Source organism: Coenobita brevimanus, chromosome 12 (assembly GCF_032717465.1).
Source record: "Coenobita brevimanus isolate Jiangsu-jjx chromosome 12, ASM3271746v2, whole genome shotgun sequence".
Lineage (NCBI taxonomy): Eukaryota > Metazoa > Arthropoda > Malacostraca > Decapoda > Coenobitidae > Coenobita > Coenobita brevimanus.
This window is the reverse complement of record NC_136965.1, coordinates 19,796,091-19,823,263: the sequence shown is the minus strand read 5'-3', so window position 1 is coordinate 19,823,263 and position 27,173 is coordinate 19,796,091.

The window sequence follows — 27,173 nt, the reverse complement described above, 5'->3', positions numbered from 1 at the left end:
CCATTTGACTCTGATTTATTTGTTTTACAGGGAGGGGCACTAACCCTCCACCAACCCACTTGACACGTAGGGAGCACGTGTGGTTTGGTCAAATGGTATAATATAAATAATAATACTGTACCGTACACTGATAAACATGTTTTTTATTTACCTTATTGTGGTGAACACAGCTGAAGTGGTCAGGCAGTCCACACTGCTTCTGCCTTTATCGGACTTTTTCTGATATACAGCAATTTAGTCAGGTAGATCCTCGAGTCCGACAAAAGTGAATACTGAACTATTAAAGTCCGTTATATTGAGGTTTCTATGAGGAAACGAGAAAGAAAGAAAGATGGTAAATTAACACATTTTATATTCACCATAAGCAAGTACAGTACAACCATTCGAGACTAAGTGAATACAAAATCGGGCAGATAGAGGCATAAATAAAGGCAAGGGAAAAAAATAATTCAGCAACAACTTTGGCCGTCCAAAACACCGTTCCAGCACTGCAGCACAACCCTAAGATAATTTCCTTTTGTGGAACGTAAAACCGACCCAAACTGTCCAACAGGAAATGTTTGTATACCAAAATGTCACTAATCAAACATCATAAAACTCTTTCTCAGTAACAATTACCATAAAACATATATTTCTATGAGAAAACACAAAGGAAATAAAAAACATTGTAAATCAGCGCATAATTTATATTTGCCAAACATTCTTTGCAACACCATAAGCAAGCACAACTATTAGAGATTACGAGGAATAATATCTATCTATCTATCTATTGCCAGATGCCTCAATCCCCCACGGGATGGCCACAAACAAACTACCTCTACGTCGCCCTGTCCCACACCATTTCACTGCCCTGCTCCCAACTCATGCCCCCCTCTCTCATAAACCTCTCCACCCCATCCCTCCATCTCACCATTGGCCTTCCCCTCCCTCTCCTCCCCTCCACCTAACTCCTCATCAGTCTCTCACCCTCCATCCTCTCCACATGGAATAATAAAATCATGGAAATTGAAGCAAAACCAAGGTTCTGAGGACAAAAAGTTTAAGAAGTACCGCGAGTGCAGAAACGGGGGGGGTGTCTACCAGCATTCAGCCAAGGCCGAGCCGGCCCACATCCTGAATAATTGCTCGTGGTTGGATGTGGTTGGACGCAGTCTGCGTCGTCAAGTAATGAGAGGGTTAACTGCAACAGCAAATAATGCTACACTCAAAACACTCCTCTGTGGCACCTCCTCCTCCTCAGAGTACAGCGGAGAGTTCACATCCCACACACACACACACACACACACACACACACACACACACACACACACACAGGAAACTTCCAGTCAAACAGGAAGTTCTGAATAAAAATGGGTAAGCAACCCCAAAGACCATAAAAATGGAGACTTGATAAACTGCCATCACACCAAGCTGCATCAAACTCCTTCTCAAGTCACGATTGTATCTGAAAGCATATTTGGAGCAGATGGATGGTTCAAGGTAAATAACATTGTCCATGGTGGATCTATGGTTCTCCATAATGGATCACATCTGCCTGAACCCACAGGGATTTAGATACGAACCCATCATTTTCTAAAAACAGTTTGCAAATGTACAATGTCAAAGAGGGTGTGCAGAAACTGGACACAATGGACCGGTCCTTCCCTGGCTTAAGGATCAGGATTATTGCCAGGTGCCAGCCAGTTGCCATCATCCCCTCCAGTTGAACAAGGCCAGGGACTCCTCCCCTAGATGGCGAATTACAGCATGTGGAATATCATCGTGTCCTGGAGCTGTGTCCATGCAGCAAGTACGGGCAGTTCTCTCTCAGTGAATAAGGTGTTGTCAGCCTACCGTTCCCCGATGACTGAAAACCCAGCCCCATCCTCTCCTACCGCAATCACCAAAATATGACGCTGAAGGCTCTCTCCTGGAAACAGTATAAATTGTTCAGCAAAAGCAGTAGCAACCACCTGAGATTCTGACACAATACCTCTACTGATCCTGGCCACTGGTGGGTTTGATGAACATTTCCCTTGTACCTTCAAAACCTGGCATGGAGGAGTGGAGGAGTTAATGGACGAAGCACAGGTTGCCCAGGGGCTACACCGAGCATTCTTTATGGTCCACCTGTATTTTGCAAGGACTTGGTGGAACTGCACCTTTAAAAACTCACTCCGTGTGCAGGGAAACTTGAGTATCCAGCTCTGTAGGCTCTGCAAACTGCTGCACACTTACTATTGCACTATGGCACAGGCCTATCAGGAGAGCAGCCACTTGTTCTGGGAACTGCCCTCACACCTGCCTGGTAATGAGTACAGGTGAAATGCAGTACAGCTTCATCAACACTATGAAACTCCACCCCCAAGACTGAGGAACACTTGGGTCTTGAAAAAGGTCCCAGTCAGTCCAGTCCAGACACCAACAGAGAACCTGTGGTGTGGATGAACTGCCAGCTGCGTGTAGTAAAACTGGGTAGTGGTCACTGCCATGGACATCAAAGACAATCCACATAAAATCTAGTGCACAGTCCGGTGATGACAGAATGAAGTCAATAGCTAAAAAGGTACCACTGTGAACTCCTATATGTGTAAGATTCCCTGTACTGAGGACAAAGAGGTCCCAATCCTCCATCACTGACACCAGCAAATAACGTCGTGGATTGGATAACATGTTTCCCCACAACGGATGGCTTCCGTTCAAATCCTCAAGGAGAATGAACTGCCATGGCAGCTGGTGAACCAATCCATCAAGGTTCTCTCAAATGGCAACAGTATTTGGAAGGAGACAGGTATTACACACTATGCACCTAATGCCTAGGTGCAGCTGAACTGCCACTGCCTGGAGAGAAGTCTGCAGGGAAAATATGAAAGGCAAATCAGCACAGCGGAAGATGGCACAGCCACCCTGATGACCACCTGCAGGATGTGGAGTTGAGAATATTCCAGCATATCCCCTGGGTAGAGAAAATATCTGGTTCCTCAGAAAAGTGTCAAGGATGTAGTTGTTGCTGTGTAATATTTGCCGCACAGGGTGGGCCACGGGCAAACGAAGAGCCCATCAGAGACACTCATGGTAATGTAACCACACACACACACACACACAAAAGAATCTAAGACAATGTCAGTGGTGGTGTATCAGTTAACAAGGAGGAGGGTAATCCCTGACCGTTTGTATGAGGACAGGGAAAGGTGTGCCGCCCACAACCCTGTCCGTATCTGCAATGTCGTTGCCGGATCGAGCAAAACTCCCAAGGTTGAGCACTGAGCAGAGCAGTGACCGGGCAATCTAGAATGTACTGGCAGAGAGGCTCAGCAGATCATGACAGGGAGTGGAGACATGGGTCAGGCTCCAAGCCAGCAATCTGCCTAAAGCACAGGAACCCCATACGCAATTGTCGGAGTCTCACAAGGAGATAATTAGGCATGCCCAGTGGAATAGGAAGAGGAGTGTAGGCCACAGCCGCAGCATACCAGGCAGCCGATCGAGAGCCCTTGGCGATACATAGTTGATGATCCTCCCTGGTGCGCCTGCCAATAATGTTGGCCGCCCCAGAGAGAACAATTGAGACACTAGGAAGAAGCTGAAAAGTCACCACTGGGAACAAGCTAGCTCCTTCTGCTGAGTCTGCAAGCTCACTGCCCGCGAGACCGACATGCCCGGGGACCCAATGAAAAGTCACCGAGCCACTCTGCTGCTGTATGAGGGAACACACGGTGTAAATTTCGGTCAGTAAAGCCGTGTGCTCTGTGATGGAAAATTATTGCAAGTGCTGAAGGGAGGAGAGGGAGTCCGTATGTATAAACATACGCCAGAGACAGTTGCGATGGGCATGGCGCAGCACACAGAGTAGCACCACCAGCTCTGCCTGGAAAGCAGAGACCCCGAGGAGATACGCCAGGATTCCATTAGGTTTCCACAGGCAAACACCACCCCTGCAGAACAATCAGAGCCAATTGACCTGTCGGTGTAACTTGCTGCCGATGCTGTGGAGTGCAAGGCAGCAATCCTACTGAGTCCCTCCTGCCGAAGGACAGTCAGAAAGGAGTGGCGAGGTGGTGTCTCCGTGGAAAATAAAACGGTATAAGGGAGAGATGTCCAGGGAGATGGAGGAGAGAACCCCGGACAAGTCAGGTCAGGTTTACGACAAACCTCCGGTGCAACACCCAAGTTGTGTACAGTAGCGGTGGTGGCCCTAGCACAATCATTGTGGGGCAGTTGGTCAACGGGCCAACCTGTTAGCCGCTGTAAGAGGACAGAGACTGGCAAGAAGGGCCGGCGTTGCACCAGTTATAGAGTGACTGCCGTCGCCCGCAATGCCACACGATGAGCAAGGAAGGGAAATCCACTCTCCCCACGCAAGTTAACTAGCCGTGTCCAGCGGGGAGTGCCCAGCATAACCTGCAAAGCTACATTCTGAAGCACCTCCAGAGAACGAGCAAAAGATGGGGTAAGACTGGTGAGACGGATCGCACTATAATCGACCAGCGAGCAGATTGCATGTGTGTAAAAGGTGCACAAGGCTGTGTAGGAAGCCCCTAGGCTGCGTTTAGATAGATAACGCAGCGCAGAAATGGTTGTGGTGGCTCACTCTTGAAAATACCTGACGTGCGTGGAGGAGGTGAGCCTAATGTTAAAAAAAGACCCATAAGTATTTGTGGAGCATCACAATCCGATTGTTGCCGGGCGAATAAATGTTATTCTGTGCTAATGGCTCATCAAATTTATTTCTTAAGCATCCCTGCTGGCTGAAACACACGGTGTCTGAACGTTGTCAGGAGTACCGTAAAACGGAAGGACCTCAGCTGGCTGGAACACACGTTGTCTGAATGTTGTCGGGAGTACCGTAATACGGAAGGACCTCTGCTGCCTGGAACACAAGTTCGAATGTCATCAGAAGCAGGTTACGCATGTTTTTTCTGAATGAGTGTTGTCCGTCTCCCTGCACCCACCTTCATTCCTAAGAAGGCCATTCAATGAAAACTTAAACTCAGCATTCCAATTTGCAGTTGATATCCCACCTCTTACTGAGAATTTTCAAGTACAGTGTTATACTAGCAGAACTACAAAACCAATACGATAAGATGAATGATATTATTGTTGGCAAGTGACTTCAGTAACATAAGCTGGTGGGAAAAAGTGACTAGGGAAACAATGTGTTAGTCTACTAATCTTTTCTGAGCAAGAAACCTTGTATGAATAAAGTTAATATATAATGCAACTCCGCAGCCTACTGATAAAATATTGTGCAAGTACTCACTCATCCTTACGAACATTGTTAGAGTCGAAGGACAGCTGGACAGTCATCCTCCACATCCACAGCTGATGTGGATGGCACTGGTTCTGGCTGCTGCGGCAGTTTTGATGACTGCTGGGCAGCTTTCTGGAACATCATTCTAATGTCACTTTGTTTAATTTTCTTGCACCTCTCAGTAATCATCTGGTTATTGAGTTGGTGTAGAAACATTATGGATTGTGAGGAAAAAAATGGCTTCGTCTCGGCAAACTTGATGACGGTGTTCATTGCATTTATTCCATCACTCCACGAAATTTTAGTCTCTTCAGGCTCTTCCTCGTCACTTTCTTGATCCTTGGTGTTTTCTTTTCCTCTGTTCATCACTACATCTATTATTTGGTCGGTGCTGAAATTATGGGTGACAGGAATATTTTCATCAACTTTCATCCACTCCCTAACTTCTTCCTGGGGAACAATGTGGCCTGCCAAGTCGCATACCTCCTCCTGAAGATCCTCACTCGATGTTTTTTCGGTCGGGAAGCCCTCAAATTGTTCGTCGTCATCAGAGCTTTCGGATTCAGTCATAATCCTATGCCATATCTTGTGCCAACACCTACTGACGGATTGTTTCATCATATTTTTTCATGCGATTGCCAGAGTGTGAATGGCTTCTCTTAAGTTGAACTCCTTTCGAAACTCGCCAATTTTCCCATCAGCATTTAGGACTTTACGCATAAAGTCCCGCGTGTACAACATCTTGATGTCTTGAATGACACCCTGGTCCATGGGTTGAACAAGCCTGGTAATATTGAGTGGCATGAACAATGCAAAACTGTTACCATTTACGAGCTGATCAGCTGGGGGAAGCGCTCGGCAGTCATCAAGCACAAGCACCACTTTACTGTCCTCTGGCTTACCAATTTTCTTAAGATGATTCTTAACACCTGGAACAAAAACGTGGTGAAACCACCAAAGAAAAATTTCACAGTCCATCCAGGCATTATTCTGTGCTTTGTAATAAACTGGCAAAATAAGACAATCCTATAAAACACCGTGGCTTGCCGTACTTGCCAATAACCAGCAGCTTGAGTTTGTGTGTACCCGCCGCATTTGCACAGACAAGCACAGTCACTCTATCCTTATTTTGTTTGAATCCAACTGCTACTTTCTCATGGCCACATGCAAGAGCTGATATTGGTAAGCAACGCCGCATTAGCCCAGTTTCATCGGCGTTATATATTAGCTCTGCAGTCAATCCATGTTCAGAAACTATCTATCTATTCCCAGATGTCTAAATCCTGCACGGGGTGGCCACAAAAAAATCATCTCCACGTCGCCCTGTCCCCCACCATTTAACTGCCCTGCTCCCAACTCACACCACCCTCTCTCATATACCTCTCCACCCCATCCCTAAATCTCATCCTCGGCCTCCAAATCCATGAAAGCCGCATACATCTTCTTTCCCTTCTCCAGAAACTTTTCCACTAAAGATCTAAGAATGAATATCTGATCTACACAACCTCTTCCCTTCCTAAAACCACCCTGTTCTTCTCCAACTAATTCCACTGTTATTTCTTCAACTTTGTCAATAAGTATCCTACCATACACTTTACCTATTACACTAAGAAGACAAATGCCCCTATCATTACCACACACTTATTTTTCCCCATTCCCTTTGTACAAGGGAATAATTATACCTGACTTCCAATCCAATCTGCACATCTTCCACATCCATTCTACTACTATCTCTCCCCCATGCTTCAGCATACCACCACACACTCCACCAATTCCTGGGGATTTCCCCAGTTTGACTTTCTTCATTGCTTCCACAACTTCTATCCTACTGATTTTTTCTTGTCTTCTCACCTCCTCCTTTCTCCCAGCCATTCCCCAGCCGCTTATACTCACATTACTTCCATCTTCTATGTTCAACGATTGCTTAAAATGTTCATTCCATCTGCTCACTTTTTCTCCCTTCTCCACTAGTAATCTACCATTATTTATCTTTTACTCCCCTGCTAACTTGAATGCTACCCTGTCTTACTCTCTTCACCTCCTTCCAGAACATTTTCTTACAGTCTCTAAACTTCACACTCAAATTCCTTCCAAATTCTTCATCCACTCTCTTCTTACTCTCGCTTACTAATCTTTTCACCTCTCTCTTTCTTTCTACATATAACTCTCTCTTCCACCTCTCAACTTCTTCCAAGCCCCTATTTCTCATCCATTCATTGTATCCTTTCTGCTTTTGTGCCACAGCCTGTCTTACCTCTTCATTCCACCACGCTGTTCATTGCACACCCCTCCATCGTCTCTTCATCCCACACACCACATCACATGCTGCACATATTTCTTATGTAAATATCCTGCACACACTTTCCACGTCCCCCATCTGCTCTAATTCATTTTTGCCCAATCATTCCTCCACTTCTCTCTTATACTCTGCCATTTTCTTACCCTCTTGTAACCTTTCCACTCTCCTTCCAAATACTCTTTCTTCCCGTCTCTCCCTTCTTCTATTTCTCCATCCTAATTGGTCCTTGATCCTGGCCACCACCAAGTAATGGTCAGAAAGTCCACTCCCCCAACCTCTATAAGCTCTTGCATCCATTACACATTTTTGCATCCTTTCATCCACACACACATAATCAATCATTGCCTTCCTTTCATTCAGTTCGCCACCCACCCTTCTCATCACTCGCCATGTATACCTGTGAATCATCTTGTGCCTGAAGACGGTATTGGCTATCACCAACCCCCTCCCAGCACAAATGTCCACTAACGCACTCCCATTCTCATCTATCTCAGCAGACACACCCCACTCACCAACTATTCCATCCGTCTTCACATTCCCTACTTTACCATTCATATCACCAATCAAAAACACTCTCTCATTCCTTCCAAACTTTTCCATGCACACTTCCACATTTGTCCAGAACTCTTCTCTCACTCTGCTTGAATGATCTTGCGTTGGCGCATACATACACACTATCATCCACATTTGTATTCCAACTTTAAATCTTACCCACACAATCCTTGACCCAACTGATCCATACTCTCTTATGCTCTTCTTCCATTTTTTACTCACAACTATACATACTCCTTCTTTTGCCCTCTCATTCTCACCTACTCCTGCACATATACCCCATCCATACTCCCATTCTCTCACACTCTCACCTCTCCATTTCGTTTCAGTTATTCCGCATACATCAACTTTCGCACCCTCAAGCACCTGAACAATCTCTCTCTCTCTTTCACCTCATCATTCGCTCCCCTTACATTCCAAGTTCCGATAACCATGTCCTTTGTCCGGTCCTTGGTTGTCATTTTTTGGTCAGTCCTTGTCCAAGGCTTAATGTTTGTCTTTTTAGTTAGTTGTTTTCCGGGGAGGGACACTAACCCTCCGCCAACTCTTTTAGTCGCCTTTTACGACAAGCAGGTTTACTGGGGGAGTATTCATGAAAAAAAAAAAACCTACCCCCAGGGGGTCAATCTGACATATTTAGCAGACGTGGGGTAATCGTAATCTGTAATCGTAATCGATTGCAATCGATTACAGACTTTTGTGTAATCGTAATCGTAATTGACTACAGTAGGTATGCATAGTACCCGAGCTCACAGTAAGTGAATCTCATTGTACGCGAGGACCTATTTTTTATCGAATTGTAATGTATTTTTAATAGCATGTGAATTGAACTCGTAATACGCGAGACAGCAGGGAAGAGTGGCTCAAATTCGGAGCTGAGAGCAAGAGGGCTGAGAGGAGGAGACCGCAGCAGAACAGCCAGCACCACCAGTGATGGAGAATGGAGACTTGTCGATGATGGAGATCGGCTGGGTAGTGTGTGCCCTAGATAAGTTCAAGGAAGAATTGAAGGACATCGAACACTGTCAGTTGCGATTGGTGGAAGTGATGACTTCACTGGACAGAACCTTCTGCTACTACACAGACAGGCACAACCAGGTTAACAGACGGAAGCAAACCTTCATTACACATTTCCTACGGCCTCAAGAAAGTGAGGAATCACTCCCTTCAACTTCAACAGAGCCATATCCTGGAGAAGATCAAGAGGATGATCCAATGTCTGAGGTGTCAGAAAGACTTTGAAGGGTTTATGAACAAAGTGGGTGCATTAGCTAGTGAAAATGTCGAAAGTGGTGGTGACGAGTGTGGCGAGGAAGGTGGTGGGTCGGGTGCTGCAGGAGGTGCACACTAGGTGCCTCACGCTGCCTTGGATCCCCTTCTTAAGTCCATCAAGCTTGTTGTCCTCTTGAGTTACGGTGAGCAGCCATATTCTTGTTGGTTTAGTTAAATCATATCCTTGTTCATTTAGTAAAGCCATAATCTTGGTTCACTTTTTTAGGTCATATGTCTTAGATATTTTCCCTGTACAGTACAATACTGTAGTCAGGTCTGAAAGGAGTCTAAAGGGTTGCCCATGAAGGGGGGTGCCGCCCATATTATTATTATTATTATTATTATCATTATTATTATTATTTTTAGGTGGGAAAAAAATCTGGATGATGATGATGATGATAATGATGTCAAACTTTAAATAACCTTCAATAAAGTTTGTTTTATTAAACCTGGCCTCCCCATCACCCCTTACAGCCAGCCCAGTCCACAGGCAATAACAAAATTACAAAAAGCATAATATACTACATTAAAACCACCATCATCATCCAACTCTTTCCCTTATCAGACATGGCTTCAGCAAATCAGTAACAAAATAGTATAGACCACATACAACACTAGGTAGGTCACGCAGAACATCGTGCTGAATCAAGTTCGTCCTAAAACATTACATATATTTACATGTAAAATAGGGAGGTAGGTTCTGGAAGCCCAATACTATAAAGATAACTACTGTATATTAAGACAGGTTATTAAAAATGCCCCAAGGCAGTGCGTTTACACACAATATCGCCGACTGGACGCACCAGTGCATCCTAACCTAACAGAGAGGTTTTGTCCCCAAATACCCACCATAATTTTAACCACCAACGACTGCCACTAAACCTAACCTTGAAAGCCTCCAATACCAATCATGCAAAAAATTATAACCTGATCAACATGTAAAAAATCGCTACCCAGTATCATGCATATTTTGAATGAATCACTTTTGGCAAACTGTCATTGAGAAAAGGCAAAGTTTCATTTTCGTTTAGTTTTTAAAGGCTCCACCATGCTTGCATGTGTCAGCCTTGGTCACCTAATGGCAGTTTTACATGCTGCTCATCTCAGGCAACTTCCCAATTCAGATCCTAAACCCTGAGGTCACACTCAATGACCTCGTCCAAGGTATTTTTCTGTCTACCTCTGACAACCCTATCCCTAATGTTAATACAATAATCCCTCTAATATCCAAACGCCCAATATCCGATCATCCCCACAAACCAGACATAATCGTCCCAGGATCAAATATTCATAAAATGGTCCGAAAACCGCCAAAAAAAAAAAAAAAAAAAAAAAAAAAAAAAAAAAAATCCTCCCCGTAATTTGAACTTGGCACGCACAGCGCGGGACAACTTTGTTGTGGCGTCATTCCTCCAACAGCGCCCCTGCATTCTCCCCACTTTCCGCCTGTCTCTCATCGCAAGTGCACACTCGTCGTCATGGCTGCCCAAGTGCTTGCTTTTGTGGTGGGGCCAAACCTGCTGCACGCACTCCTGCTGCTCTCGTACCTCTCCTTCGTGTGTGTGATGATGGCCCCACCGCCTGAGAAGAGGAAAAGAGTGGTGTTGACTCTGGAGAAAAAGTGGGAGATATTGGAGAAAGTAGATGCAGGGTGGTCTTCTTCCCGCATCCTCTGCGAGTTCAGCCTGGCCCGATCTACTTTGTCTGATATTAAGAGATCCCGAGACAAACTCATGCAGTACACGGCTGACTTCTCGTCGACAAGCAAACGCAACGTGGAGAGGAAAGTGATGTTTACTCCCAAGTTTCCTGAAGTCGACCGCTCCACGTTGATTTGGTATTGACAGCAACGTGCTGCTGGTGTGATGGTACGTGGTACGGAGCTGAAGGCTGCTGCTGAGAAGTTTGCCAGGCTTCACGACGCCCTAGACTTCAAGGCAACCAAGGGTTGCCTCTTTGCATTTAAGTTACGGCATGTCCTTACAAACAGTAAAGCTCATGGCGAAGCTTTGGACGCTAACGAGGATGGAGTTGTTGAGTTTCGGCACAAGGTGAAGGGCTTCATCGACAGGTAGGGCCTCACTCTCGGTCAAGTCTACAACGCTGACGAAACTGGTTTATTCTATCACTCTTTGCCAACGAACACTCTAGCCGAGGAGACAGAGATGCGTGTGCCTGGCCGCAAGCTCTCCAAGCAACGGATATCTGCTTTGTGTTGTGCCAATGCTAACGGCATGCACCGGCTTAAGCCCGTTGTTGTTGACCGTGCAAAGCAGCCTCGGAGTCTTTGTGGGGTGATGGATGTCCTTCCTGTTGTCTGGTATCATTCTTTGAAGCCATGGTTTACAGCCCAGATCTTCAAAGACTGGTTCCACCGCCATTTCGTCAAGGAGGTCATACATTACCAGACGGAGAAACTGGGAATACCACGCGACCAGGTAAAGGCCCTCCTTCTCCTCGACAATCCACCTGCCCACCTGTGCGACAAGGACTTGGTGGCTGAGAATGGTCACATTAAGTGCATGTTTCTGCCACCTAATACGACTGCTCTCATTCAACCAATGGACCAAGGAGTGATCGTGGCAACGAAGAGGCTGTACTGAAGGAAGTTCCCGGACAAGGTGATGGCTGTTCTCGAGGACGAGGACGAGCGGAGGGAGGGACGGGACACGCGAGGCCAGCGGACTTTGGAAAACCTTCGCCGCTACAACATCAAGTCTGCAATCTATAACTGGGCCAGTGCATGGAAGGAAATTCCTGTCAAGACTCTAGAAAATGGTTGGTCTCGTCTGCTTCTCGGAACGGATGTGAAGTACGATTTCCTAGGTTTTGACGTGGATGACTTCCATGCACGTATATGTACGCATGGCAACGATGTTGATGTGGACGACGTGCGTGAGTGGTTGGATGACGACGAGGGCGATTCTGGGTATCAGACCTTGTTTGATATCGAGATACCATCTTCAGTTGCAGGTGTCAGTACCCAGCTTGAAGATTCCGACGAGGACGGCGACGATGATGCGGACTCCTCTCAGCATGACACAACTCCAGCGATCCCCAAGCTGAGCGCACTCCAGGAACACCTAGGGTTCGTTCTGGACTACCTGGAAAACCTGGATGCGACAGGGAGATGGGGCCCTTGGGAATTGTGGAGGAAGTGCGTGCTTTCAGGCAGCGCATCATTAATCGTCAGAATCGTCGTTCCTTGCTTCAATAAACGATTGGCAGTTTTTCAGGCCCGTGACCCCCGCTGTGCCCAGCCCTGGCTCCACTCCGTTGTCTCCCCAAGACAGGCCCTCATGCTCTGAGCCACAGCCCAGCACATCAGCCACGGTGGAGTCACCGCTCGATGTGAGTTAGCGTCTGTCTTCAGAGTCGTCTGCAGTGGGTACGCCATCACCACGACCCAGTGACGCACCCCTAGGTCACCTGCCAGCGATACTCTCGGACTCTGACAGCGAATAGACGCCAAGAACTTCTCCACTAGACCACACGGGAATTTACAGTGTTGTGCGGTGAAAGAAAACAAAGCATTGTGTTAAGGATATACAGTTGTGAGTGAAAAGACAAACAGTTTTTGGACTAAATTTAACGTAAACATACTTGTGTGTTTTTGCTTTAGAAAATGGTCATAAGACTGGAAAGACTTAAAGTGCAGAGTGCAACACTTAAGTTACAATGGAGCATAAGTTAGACAAGAGTGGCACTGTGAAGAGAATGGACTTCTGAGTGCGAATGACTAAGTTCAGTGCAAGACTTCAAGAACAGTGTACTGCAAGTGCTTCAGGAAATCCTTCTTACTGTCACAGTCTGAGAGGAGGCGGTTATTCATCGAGATGGCAATGAACTTGCTGTAAGTAGGCAGAATGTTTCCTACTGTACTCTACTGTATTTTCCATACTATACTTATCTTAAACACCTCATTTCGCTATTTTATGTCCCTTACTGGTGTGAATATGCTGTGTCTTAGGTGCTATGCATGTGCAATAGGGAGGTGTTTTTCTGAGTTAGGCTAGGTTAGGGTCCATAACTACCAGTCCAGGAGCCAGGGACTTATAAGTACCCAGAATGTTGAATATTGTATCAAACTACCTCAAAAACCTCATTCTATGATTCTTTTGAATTTATTTCAGTCTTTTATGTCCCTTATGGGTGTGATTTGGGTCTTAAATAGGTCCTATGCATGTCCAGAGGGAGTTGTATAGGAATTTTTTCTAAGTTAGGGTCCATAAGTACAAGTCCAGAAGCTGGGACCCAATATCCGGACAGGACCACTATCCGGACCTGTCTATGGCTCTATTACGTCGGACATTCGAGAGATTACTTTGTCATTTTATGCACCCAATTATCATCCCCCATCCTCTCCATATGCCTCAACCATTTCAATCTACCTAACCTCATCAAAACATCAATACCCTCCAGTCCGATCCTACCTCTAAACTCTTCCATCATAAACTTAGCCCCAACAGGCCTCTCACTCAGGGACGCACTGCACAGCCACCTAGTCTTTATCATTTCTGTACGTTTGTGACTGCGATTATCCTTTTCCTTTACTACCCAGGTCTCACAGCACTCCACTCCTAACACATTCTGAATACAAAGATCCCTTAGCAAGGAGAGAGAGCCCCCTCAGTGTCAGGAGAGGCAATAGCTCCCTGAAATTCTTCCAACCACTCCTCACTATAGCCACAGAGCTGCTCCAGCCCCACCTCCAGCGCATAACATGTCTCCCAGATAACAAAACTGTTCCACACGCACAAGAGACTCACCAGCAAGATCAATCCTTTCACACCTGACAATCTCCACATAGTATCCCCAACAGACAACAATATAATTTTAATGGGTGACTTCAATTGTAAAGTGGTGAACTAGGAGGAATGGGACTCAGGAGGCAGTGAAGAATCGTTGGGCAATACATTATTAAGTATAACAATGAACAATGTCATGACGCGGTGGGTCAAAGAAAAGACACGGTTCTCAGGTGGGGACACACCAGCAAGACTAGACTTACTGTTTACCAAAGAACCCGATGTAACAGAGTCCTTGGAATATCTGTGTCCTGTTGGAAAAAGTGATCATGTGGTCACTGAGCTCCAGATGATAACAGGGCCGTGGAGCCAAGAGATGAGCTTTATAGGCAGGGAAGAAACAACTTTGGGAAAGCAAACTTTACAGGATTGAGAAAATTTTTCGAAAATGCAGATTGAAGAAAATTCAGAGAAACAAGAGAGATACAAAGGAAGTGGGATATCTTTCTAGGCCTCTATAATTTGGGAGTGGAAAAATTTGTGCGAAGAGTAAGGGAGAAAGAAAACAGGAAAAAGGAGTGGTTTAACAGAAGGTGAATCATAGCAAAAAAAAGAGAGAACAATTGGAGAAAGATAGGTAACAACAGAACAAAGGACGACTATAAAAGAACTAGAAATGATTACACAAGAAAACGTAGAGGAAAAAAGGAATTTTAAAAAAGGTATAATAGACAAATGTAAGGATGAACTCAAACTGTTTTATAGCTTTGTCAACGGCAAACTGAAACAAAAGGAAGGAATTACCAAACTGAAAGTAGGAGAGATCTATCAAGATGCGGCAATGCAAGCAGAAATAATGAACAAATGTTTCCAATCAGTTTTCACTAGTGAAAAGGAGTTTGTGGAAGGGGAGGGAGTGACTAGAAATGTAGTGATAAAAGACATAAGAGTGGAAGTACAGGAAGTGTATAAATTACTGGATGTAAGGAAAGCCCCAGGACCAGATGGAATCTCTAAGGATTTCAGAGAGCAACTGGGGGATAAGATTCACAGTTGAATTGTGTGTTCTCTGGAAGTGGGGAAAGTGCCTCAAGAATGGAAGAGGGCAAATGTGGTACCAATTTATAAGGGAGGAAACAGGGAAGAACCCTTGAATTATGGACCAGTGTCACAAACCAGCCTATGAAACATACACTGATAAAATATGAAAAACTGACTTCTTGCATATATCCAACATCCACCCACCTCCTACTCAATGCCTCAGCTATTACCTTCGCTCTACCCCTCTCATAACCCTGTATCCTCGTCCTTGTTTACCTGTCTCATAGTAGTCCCTTTAATCAATCTTGTACTGATCAATTATCCTTCTTCCATACTCATCATACTCTCACTGTCTGGCTTCAATCTACCATTTGCTTTACTCTCTTTTCAAATCTCCTATATTCCTATTTCCATCTTTCTATCACTTCCAAAGACACACATCTCTGAAGCATCTTCTTCCAAGGCATTCTTTTCTTCTTCAAGTCTATATCTCTATCACTTCTGTCCTTTTAGACACTCATTCAACTGCTGCCTTTCTTTGTTTATAAGGGCTCCAACAACCTTGCGTGTATTGGTCTTGCTCACCACTGGCCAGCTCTCCATGCAGATCAACCTCTGGCAGCTTCTCTATTCAGTCCTTTAATCATAAGGTCACACTCACTAACTTTAACCCAAATATTTTTCCGGTCTTTCTCTTGCAAGTCTACACTCAACATTCACACCTCTCACCCTCTGTTGTCATCCTTCATTCCCTCAACTATTTATGTTATCCACTTAAAATCTCTGAGACTCAAACGTTTCCCAAATAAACAGCCGACCCTCAAAACTACACACAAATAGGGGAAGAGGCTGTCTCATGAAACCGACAGTTCAAAGTTGTTGACGAACTTAGAGAAAATTAGTGCTGAATATTCTTGAATCTCGATTAATATATATATATATATACACATACAATATGCATATAAAAATACTAAGCTCAGGCAATAGTAAATTGACCAGAATATAAATGTAAAATAAGTGGCGATAAGTGGAATTTTAGCTCACCAGGGTTTGACTTCCCGAAGAGCGTTTATTTTCCGGGCGTAATGGTGGACTCTTATTAATACAACATCTTCTCATATCAACACAAATATATTTATATTTGCATTACTATGGGTTAGTTAAGTTACCATTAGTTAGGTTAGCATAACTTGGTTAGGTTAGGTTAGTTTAGCCTGTGTTATCTATGGCTGGGTTAGGCCGTCCTACTGTGAGGCTAATACTGTATAAATATATTTGGGTGGATCTGAGTAGCTTTCACAAAGTCCACTGCCCACTTGGTAAAAAAAAAAAAAAACTTATTTTTCATGAATCTATAATTTCCACTTTCCAGGGCAGCACCCTTCCCCTTGTACACACTTACAGTCACATTCTTCACCCACTCATCTGGGACAACACACTCATATACAGTATAATTGTAAATATCGTCAACAACCCAGTCCTATACCTACTGAGGCCTTCAGCATTTCAGTTGTCAACCCAGACACACCTGCCACTTTCCCCACCTGCATCCTGCCTATTGTCCTGCTCACAGTAGCAGCAGCATTCAAAGGCCAAGGACCAAACACTGCATCTCCAGACTCCAAACCTACCCTGGTCCAGTCATTCAGCAACCGGTTATAATGCTCTCTCGAGGCATTTTCAATATCATCACTGTCCACCACTATCATTCCTTTATCATTCTTCACACACTGCTCACCTATGATATCCCTGTTTTCCCTCTTCACCTCATTTGAAACCTTAAACACCATTTTTCTTTCTTTCAGCACTATTTAGGTCATACAGTAAAGTCTCAGAGACTAGGAGTTTCCGTTTGGACCTCCTTCCTGGCACTACATTTGGCAGCTAATTATTCATCTCTGTGACCACACCCTTTCCATTCCCAGAAATGCCTCTTTCCTTAACAGCAACATCTACACCCCCATCCTGACTATTTTTGGTGTGCCCCTCACAACGTTACCCTTGACGTTCATACCTCTCACCCTCCTCACCCAACTATCATTATTCATCCTCTTTATCTATCTATTCTATTGCCAGATGCCTTAATCTCATATGGGGTGGCCACAAACAAATTGCCTCCATGTCACCATGTCCCCCATCATTTCATTGCCCTGCTACCAGCTCACATCCCCCTCTCTCATATACATCTCCACTTCATCCCTCCATCTCATCCTTTGCCTCCCCCTCCCATTCCCCTCTTCCACCTCATTCACATCCACTCTCCTCGTCAGTCTCTTGCTCTCCATCCTCTCCACACAAGAAGAACACCTGAATTATAGACCAGTGTCCCTATTCAGCATGGTCGCAAAATTGTGTAAAAAATTCTGAAAGATAGATGGATAAAATATCTGAAGAGATGAATATTTTGGCTGAGAGTCAGTTTGGATTCAGAAGTGGAAGGTCATGTGTTTCCAACTTGTTGAGTTTTTACTCAAGAGCGATTGATGCGCTTCAGGAAAGAGAAGGTTGGGTGGATTGTGTGTATTTAGATTTGGAGAAAGCCTTTGACAAGGTACTCCATAAGAGACTAATGTGGAAACTAAAGCATATAGGCGGTCTGAAGGTGAACCTCCTAGAATGGATGAGAGACTTTTGAGAGACAGACAAATGAGGACAGTAATAAAAGATAAGATGACTGGATGGAGGGAAATAACAAGTGGAGTCCCACAGGGCTCGGTGTTGGCGCTAGTAATGTTCCTGATTTACGTAAATGATAAGGTAGCTGGAGTGAACAGTTATGCAAGTCTGCTGATGATGCAAAGATCATGAGGAAGGTAGAGGTTGAGGAGGATACGATACACGAATGGAGCCGGATGTGGGAAATGAAATTTAATGCAAGGAAATGTAAAATATTGGAAATGGGTAAAAGTACCAAGAGGCCATCATTGAATTATTTGATGGGTAATGAACCAATCACAAAAGCGAGAGAAGAAAAAGATTTGGGTGTGCTGGTCCAGGACAGTTTGTCACCTGAAAAACACATTAACAAGACAGTTAGAGAGACGTATAAACTGTTGACTAATATAAGAGTAGCTTTTCATTATATGGATGAGGAGATGATGAAAAAATTGATAGTGGCCATGATTCGCCCAAGGTAGGAATATGCAGCAGTAGTGTGGTCCCAACACAAAAAGAAAGACATAAACAAGATTGAGAGAATACAAAGAACAGCAACCAAGATGGTCCCCAGTCTGGCAGATCTGTCGTACAGAGAGAGGCTGGTAAAGCTGGATTTGCCTTCCTCAGAAGAAAGGAGAAAGAGAGGCGACATGATCGCAGTGTTCAGGACCATGATGGGAGTAGATAAAACTGACAAAGAAGATCTGTTTTGATGGGATAAGAGAGTAACAAGAGGACACGGCATGAAACTGAGGAAGCCAAGCTGCTTGAAGGATATCAAGAAATATAGTTTTCCTTATAGATGTACAGACCTATGGAATAACATGGACAAAGGGATCGTCCAGTCTAAAAACTTAAACGAGTTTAAAGCTAAATTTGACTTATTGAGAAACAGAGACGGGACCCCACGAGCTAGCTCATTTCCTGTATATCACAATTAGGTAAATACAAGTATCAAGAAGAGCATAGTGATAGAAAACAGAAGAGGACAGGACAGAAAGAAAGACTGGAGACAAAAAGGCCCCTTTTAGTCGCCTCTTACGACAAGCAGGGATACTGGGGAAGTATTCTTTCCCCCCTTTCCCAGGGGGCCCACACACTCAAAAGAAATTACAAGTTTAATCCCTTCCCACCTGCTGCCTCTCTATTCAGTCACTAATTCCTTAGGTCAAACTCTATGACCTCAACCTATTTCTTTTACGGTATGTTTCTCACAACTTTACCCTCAGCATTCACACCTCTCACCCTCTCCACTCAGTTGTCACCCTCCATCCTCTCCGGCATCAATATACCTCTTCTTCTCATATCACTAACACATTCAGGTCCCATCCTACCTCTAAACTATATATATACAATCCTGATCCCACCAGGCCAGTCATTCCATGCCCACTTCACTGTTTATTATCACTGCTTAAAAAAAATCAGCAACCTTCCTTCCTTGTTGTACATTTTCAAGCACTTCACCCTCCAAACTTCAATCCTTACTCATCACACTATCCAAGTACTTAAACGCACTCACACTTTCCATTTCCTCATCCAAAATCACTGTGCATCCCTCATTTCTCTCGAGGACCATAACTTTACTCTTCCCTACATTCACCATTAGATTCCATATCTTACACACTCTTAGAACCTCATTCACGAAGCCTTGAAGTTCCCCTTTATCCTCACTTAACAATACAGTATCATCTGCAAACAACAGTACAGGGAGTTTCCAAATGTTGCTCTCTCTCCTTAAAGTCGCTCCAACACAATAGCATGGCTCTATTATCTATCCTTCATTATCAACATATTCTAATGTCAAACTCTGTACGCTGAGCTATGAATATCCACCTCCATTACTGACCAATTCACACTACCGTACAGCATTAAAATCCTAACACATGCTGCATAAAAGCACTTATTACCCTCCTACCGAAGTAGCCCCACTTCCAGCGCATATCATGTCCCACAAATAACAAAACTCCTCCACACACTGAAGACACACTCCACCAAACTTAATCCTTTCCTACATCTCTGTCTTGCCACACTCTCCCCTCCACACCAAACACACAGAATCACCATTATTTTGTTTTGGAATCCTACCTTCTAATAATATTGTATCTCTTATGCACCCACTTATCACAAACACGCCCAAGGTGGAATTATTCCCCACAATCTTGTGGCAAATTGCATATGGACAAACTCGCCCTCCTTGGACAGCACCACCACCTGCCCTAAATATCATCACCTCAGCTTTATCCGCTCTTACTCTCTAACACACAAGTCCCATTCTATCCCAGTATTTCCTACATCTTTAAACCCTATCTCTCTCTGCCATCAACACTGTCATTAGCATAAAACAACTCCCATGGCAGTGTAGTTCAAAAGTCTCATAAGAGCTTCAAGAACCATGTGGAACAATAATGGGGTTGAAACTGACCCATGATGCCCACCACCATTCACAGAACATTTATCACCGAAACCTTCGTTCACTTTCACCTGAGTGCGAGCACCTTCATACATGGCCATAACCACCCTATCTAGTCAGTTCTCCATCCCGAGCTTTCCAATTCCCACTGTCACTCTGTTAAAGACCTTCATGAAATCAACAAAAACAAAGTAGAACTCTGTCCTCCTTCCTATATATTTTTCTTGAATGTTGTCATAATGGTATTGTATGGTTTATGAAGCCTCCAATTCTCCATGCTACTTGATTAAAGGCGGTCTCCCTATTCAGTCCTTTAATCCCGAGGATACACTTTATAAAGATGACAACTCTTTTTTTTTTTTTTTTTTTTATGCAAGGAAGAAGGAACCAAAGGCCACAAGCCCGCAATTGTTGTTCCTTACAAGAGAAAAACAAAATACGAGAGAGCAAAATTCAAGATCTGATCATTTCGAGATGAATGGACACACTGCATTTTAAAGTGTGGAGATCATAGGAAGTAGGCAATACAGACAGAGGGAGACAGTTCCTCAGCTGACCTGTTCCATAAATGAAGGACTGGGAGTAACTGTTAACTCTTGCATTAGAAAGTTGGACAGAAAAGGGATGAGAGTTTCTTGCTAGATGGGTGCTATGCGACCGTCATAGAGGTGGAGGAATGCATGCAGACGCTTAAGAGGAACAGTGACCAGTGAAGTAGGAACAGAAAAGATATAAAGATGCAATAGTGTGGTGATGACACAAGAGGTTGAAGGGAGTCAGTAAGAGGAGGAGAGTTAAAGAGACGAAAAGCCTTTGACTCCACCCCATTGAGAAGAGATGTATGTGGGGAGCCTCCCCACACATGAGAGTTGTACTCTAGACAGGGACGAATAAAACCCATGTAAAAGGTCAACAACTGTACAGGGGTAAAGAAGGCACGAAATCAGCTGAGCACACCTAATCTTTTGGACACAGATTTTACACGAGATGTAATACGTTCTTTCCATGATAAATCCCAAGAGAATGAAACCCCAAGTATGTTTAAAGATGATGCAGGATTGAGCTGGATACTATTAAAAAGTGAAGGGTACTCCTGTAGAATACTGTCAGCTTGACAGATGTAAGAAGTGAGTTTTTGATGCATTAAAAACAACTTTACTTTTACCCCTGTCAGAGATATGAGCCAAGTCAAACATTTGGTGTACCATAGCCTCATCCCTTGTTTGTTGAAATTGCTGAGACGGACGATGCAGGAAGCAAACAGAAAGGTGAAGGGTGGAGTCATCAGGATATGTGGATAGAGTTAGATGTACTGCTTAGGTCACTGATGATAAAAAGGAAGAGAGCTGGTGATAGGACAGAGCCCTGAGGAACACCACTACTGATAACTCTAGGAGAAGAACAGCCGCCGTCTAAAACCGCAGCTACAGAACGACAAGAAAGGAAGCTATAGATGAAGGCACAGATAGAAGGATACTGGGGGAGTATTCTTGAAAACCCCCCCTACCCCCAGGGGGTCAATCTGACATATTTAGCAGACGTGCGGTAATCGTAATCTGTAATCGTATTCGATTGTAATCGATTACAGACTTTTGTGTAATCATAATCATAATTGACTACAGTAGGTATGCATAGTATCCGAGCTCACAGTAAGCGAATTTCAATGTACGCGAGGACCGATTTTTTATCGAATTGTAATGTATTTTTAATAGTATGTGAATTGAACTCGTAATACGCGAGACAGCAGGGAAAGTCGCTCAAATCTGGAGCTGAGAGCAAGAGGGCTGAGAGGAGGAGACCGCAGCAGAACAGCCAGCACCACCAGTGATGGAGAATGGAGACTTGTCGATGATGGAGATCGGCCGGGTAGTGTGTGCCCTACATAAGTTCAAGGAAGAATTGAAGGACATCGAACACTGTCAGTTGCGATTGGTGGAAGTGATGACTTCACTGGACAGAACCTTCTGCTACTACACAGACAGGCACAACCAGGTTAACAGACGGAAGCAAACCTTCATCACACATTTCCTGCGGCCTCAAGAAAGTGAGGAATCACTCCCTTCAACTTCAAAAGAGCCATATCCTGGGGAGGATCAAGAGGATGATGCAATGACTGAGGTGTCAGAAAAACTTTGAAGGGATTATGAACAAAGTGGGTGCATTAGCTAGTGAAAATGTCGAAAGTGGTGGTGACGAGAGTGGCGAGGAAGGTGGTGTGTCGGGTGCTGCAGGAGGTGCACACTAAGTGCCTCACCCTGCCTTGGATCCCCTTCGTAAGTCCATCAAGCTTGTTGTCCTCTTGAGTTGCGGTGAGCAGCCATATTCTTGTTAGTTTAGTTAAACCATATCCTTGTTGATTTAGTAAAGCCATAATCTTGGTTTACTTTATTAGGTCATATGTCTTAGATATTTTCCCTGTACAGTACAATACTGTACTCAGGTCTGAAAGGAGTCTAGAGGGTTGCCCATGAAGGGGGGTGCCGCCGATATGTAATTTTTCCAATAAGTCTATGTATTCACAGTACGCAAATTCCTAGTAAGCGACCTCGTCTGCTGCCCATAAACTCGCGGACTGTGTGTACCTACTGTACTTAGGCATTTTTTTCAAAGTAATCACAATAGTAATCAATTACTCTCATATTGTAATCACAATCATGTTTTTTTTACGAATACAAGGCCCCAGATAAGTTATTCTTCCACAAATACTCGTCAAGAATAAAATACTGTAGTTCAGTTTCAAACAGTCAAATATACACCATAAAAGTGCATAAGTAATATGAAAACAAAAGTGAATTGTAGGTTATCACTTAGAAGCTTCCATATAATATCCTGCCTAAGCTAGAATAATATCACCTGGGAAGATGTCAGTTGGTAGAAAAGTTAATTAAATAAAAGGGTCAAGGACAAAGGGAAGAAAAGTCTCAGTGCTTGAATTATTAAAACATAATTTGTATAGCAAACTGGAAAAAAAAATAAAGGAACAATTAACTGGACACAGCATTGTACAGTATATTTTTATCCAAAGTAACAATGCCATAGGTTCTGCAGAGCTTAACACTATGTTCTTCCTTACAAAGGCAATTCTTATTTAAATGATTTGCATATAAGGTATGTTATCACTAAAAAATATCAGTTTTTTATTACTGGATGATGGTGTTGCTTTTAAAAACTAACTTAAGCTATTTACTTAATCAATGTCAAGTATAAAAGAAACGTGCTCATAATTATATAGTGCATAACAGTACATGTAATCACGATTGTAACCGTGATTACTTCTTATGTAATCGTAATAGTAATCAATTACTCATAATTATACTGTAATCACACTCGTAATCATAATCTGAAGTTTGCAAAAGTAATCGTTATCGTAATTGATTACAATACCCCTGTAACTGCCCCATGCCTGACATCTAGACATCAAAACACATGTAGAATTATTCACAGGAATGCTACACACCAAGGAAACAATGCATAAACAATAAACATCCACAAAAAAACTCAAGACAGTTGGAAAATCACTTATTTGACACCAGTGATAACTGGTCCCTGGCCACAAAAAAATTCCACAGGCAAATATGCCACCAGGAAATTGGTTCAATTGGTATAAATGTAAACCATCATCTTGACTGGTGTTTATACTATAAGATAAGCTAATAAAAACACTGAAAACTGATGAGGAAAAGTACAGAAACGCACAGACAATAAAGTGTTCAAGAGCAATACTCACTTCATATAACTTCCAATTATCTTAGTGCAAAATTTTGCCTGCACTTTCCAAGGGTTAAGCACATGACTAGATGCACAATATCATGTGCTTTCTTGTGGTCACTTCGGAATCTCGATATGACCAATATTATTTATTAAAAAAAAAAAAAAAAAAAAAAAAAAAAAAACACGAGTCAATGCCGTCAGCACAAAGGAAGGGAGGGAGTGAGGGGGAAGCCAGAAGGGTATGGAGGAGGGACGGGAGGAGGGAGGAGCAAGACTGTGGGCAGGATTTTCACCCTTCTGTCACAAGGCAGATGGATGCTTTTACAGAACATGTACTTGTGGCTTATGATCTGTTAGATGTCCGGTGGCCATTCAGAAATAAAACTCCCGGTGACCCGGTGACTCTGGACGTTCAGTAGAGAGGCAGACGGTCGCTGTCACCGAACGTGTACTCATGGTTTGTGGTCTGCGTTCAATGCATGGTGGCAGTTGAGAAAGACTTAGCCCGGTGACCACACGACTTTGGACATTTGGTGCGGATGCAAACAGATGTTTTGACACCACTTGTGGTTTACAGTCGTATTACTCGCCTGTTCAATAATGGTTTAATAGAGCCAAAGTCCAGTATCCAGTTAATGAACAGGTGCAGATACTGCATGTCCGGATAAATGAAGGATTACTGTATACAGCAAAATTAACTAAACCCTCTGTAATACCTCCAAAGACCTTCATTACATCAGAAGTCAACCCAAAAATACAAACAACATTCCTTCCCTACAGTCTATCATTTGCCTTGCCCACAATAGCTACAAAAAGCAAAGACTATCTATCCATCTATCTATAGCCCGACGCCCTAATCCCGCAGAGGGTGGTCGCGGACAAAACGCCTCTGAGTCGCTCTGTCACCCACCATTTGACTGCCCTCCACCAAACTCACTCCTCCCTCCCTCATATACCTCTTAACTCCATCCCTCCACCTCATCCTCGGTCTTCCCCTCCCTCCACTTCACCTACAAACACGCCTCTTAATCAGTCTTTCATTCTCTATCCTCTACACATGTCCAAACCACCTCAGTGTATTTCTCCTAATTTTCTCATCCACGTCCACCCAAAAACGTTCTTTCATTTCATTCACCAACCTGTCCCTCATGTCACTCCACAGGCTCCTCTCAAGTAACTCATTTCCAATGCTCTCACTCTTAACTTGTTCCCCTCTACCAGTGTCCATGCCTCACTTCCATAAGTCAGAGTAGGGATCACAGTACTATCATGAGGTGACTTCTTAACTTCCATACTCACCTCCCTACTTATCATCACTGCTTTCAGTGAACCAACAACCTTCCTTCCCTGCTGTACTCTTTCAAGCACTTCATCCCCAAAAGTTCCATCCTTACTCATCACACTACCCAAGTACTTGAATGCACTAAAATTCATAATGTAACCTCTCCAAACTTTCCCTCTTCCAAACTACTGATTCTGTAACTGGCTGTAATATTCTCTCCAAGTATCCATAACACTCCCAATATCTACCGCTATTCTTAATCTGCCATTCTTCAAGCACTGCTCCCCTATGCTATCCCTGCTTTCACTTTTCATCAGCATACCCACCATAAATACCAGTCCTTCTTTCAGCACCTTTTAGGCTCGTATTATACATAGAGGCTTCAACATGCCTGCTTCTGCCGTATTTATCAAATCAGTAACTAAACCCACTCTTATATATCCTGAGGCCTTCAGCATTTAAGAAGTCAACCCAGACACACCCACCGCTTTTCCAAACTGCATCATGCGAATAATGCTGCTCACAATGGCAGCAAGAATCACACACCGCCAAGGGCCAAACGCTGGATCCACTGACTCCAAACCCTCCCTGTTCCAGTCAAACCCCTCCTTATAATATTCTCTCAAGCAGTCTAATATCCTCACTGTTCACCGCTACCTTTCCTTCATCATTCTTCACACACTGCTCACCTATGATATCCCTGATTTCCTTCTTCATCTGATTCGCCATCTTAAGTATCACATTCCTCCTTTCAACACTCATTAGGTTATCCAGTAAACGTCTCTCAGACTCAGATTTTGCCCTGTAAATCTGTTTCTAGTTCTATGATTGGCAGTCAAATATACCTCTCCACTACTGCCTGCTTTACAGTTCCTTCACATTCTTTTTTTCTTACCTACAACTTGTACTTCCCTCATCATAACACCAATACATCATGCAATTCTCCTCACAACATTCATCCAGCCAGCTCTGTCTCATCGGTCCCTTAGCCTAAACAACTTCCATACCTCTCTTCCTCACACACTCATCCACCATATCCCTCCACCTTCTCCTTGGCCAACCTTGCCTATTCCAACCTACAAATTTGCTCAGAAATACAGTACATCCCCACAGTACGCGAGTTCCGAGTACGCAATCTCCCTTGTATGCAAGGACCTATTTTTTATTTTAGTGTTTCTTTTATTTATACGTGAAATGAACTCCTTGTAAGCGAGACAGGCAACGAAGAGTGGCCCAAATCCAGGGTTACGCTGAGTACGCGACATTGTCCCCCCCAAGAAGCGATAACGGTAGACAATGCTCCACCCATCTTCAGCCATATTCTTGTTGGTTTAGTGAAGCCATATCCTTGTTGATTTAATAAGTAAAGCCATAATCTTGTTGGTTTACTTCATCTTAGGTAATATGTCTTAGATAGTTTCCCTGTATAGTACAATACTTAGGTCTGAATAGCGTCTCAAGGGTTCCCAATGAAGGGGCTTGCCGCCCATATGTAATTTTTCCCATAAGTTTATGTATTCACAGTACATGAATTCCTAGTACGTGACGTCATCTGCCGCCCATATAGTAGTGTACTACGGGGATGTACCGTAGCTTTTTCACCACTCTATTGTTATCTATTCTCTCCACATGACCATACTATCTCAGTACACTCTCTTCGATTCTGGTATCCACACACATCCCCGCTCCACATCTTTCACGAATCAAATTATTTCGTATCCTATCCACTCTCTGCACTCCGCATACATTCCTCAACATACCTATCTCCAATGCTCTCACTCTTGACTTTTCAGTTTTATGCCACACCATAGTCTCACATCCAAATGTTAAACGTTGGCACAAACACTCCTTCATGTAAGCCTTGGGCAACTGCAACACTCAAGCCTCTGTTTCTTATCAAGATCTTCATTGCATCAGCTACCTTTCTTCCTTGTGTCACTCTACTTTCCACTTCTTTTGCACATTTTCCT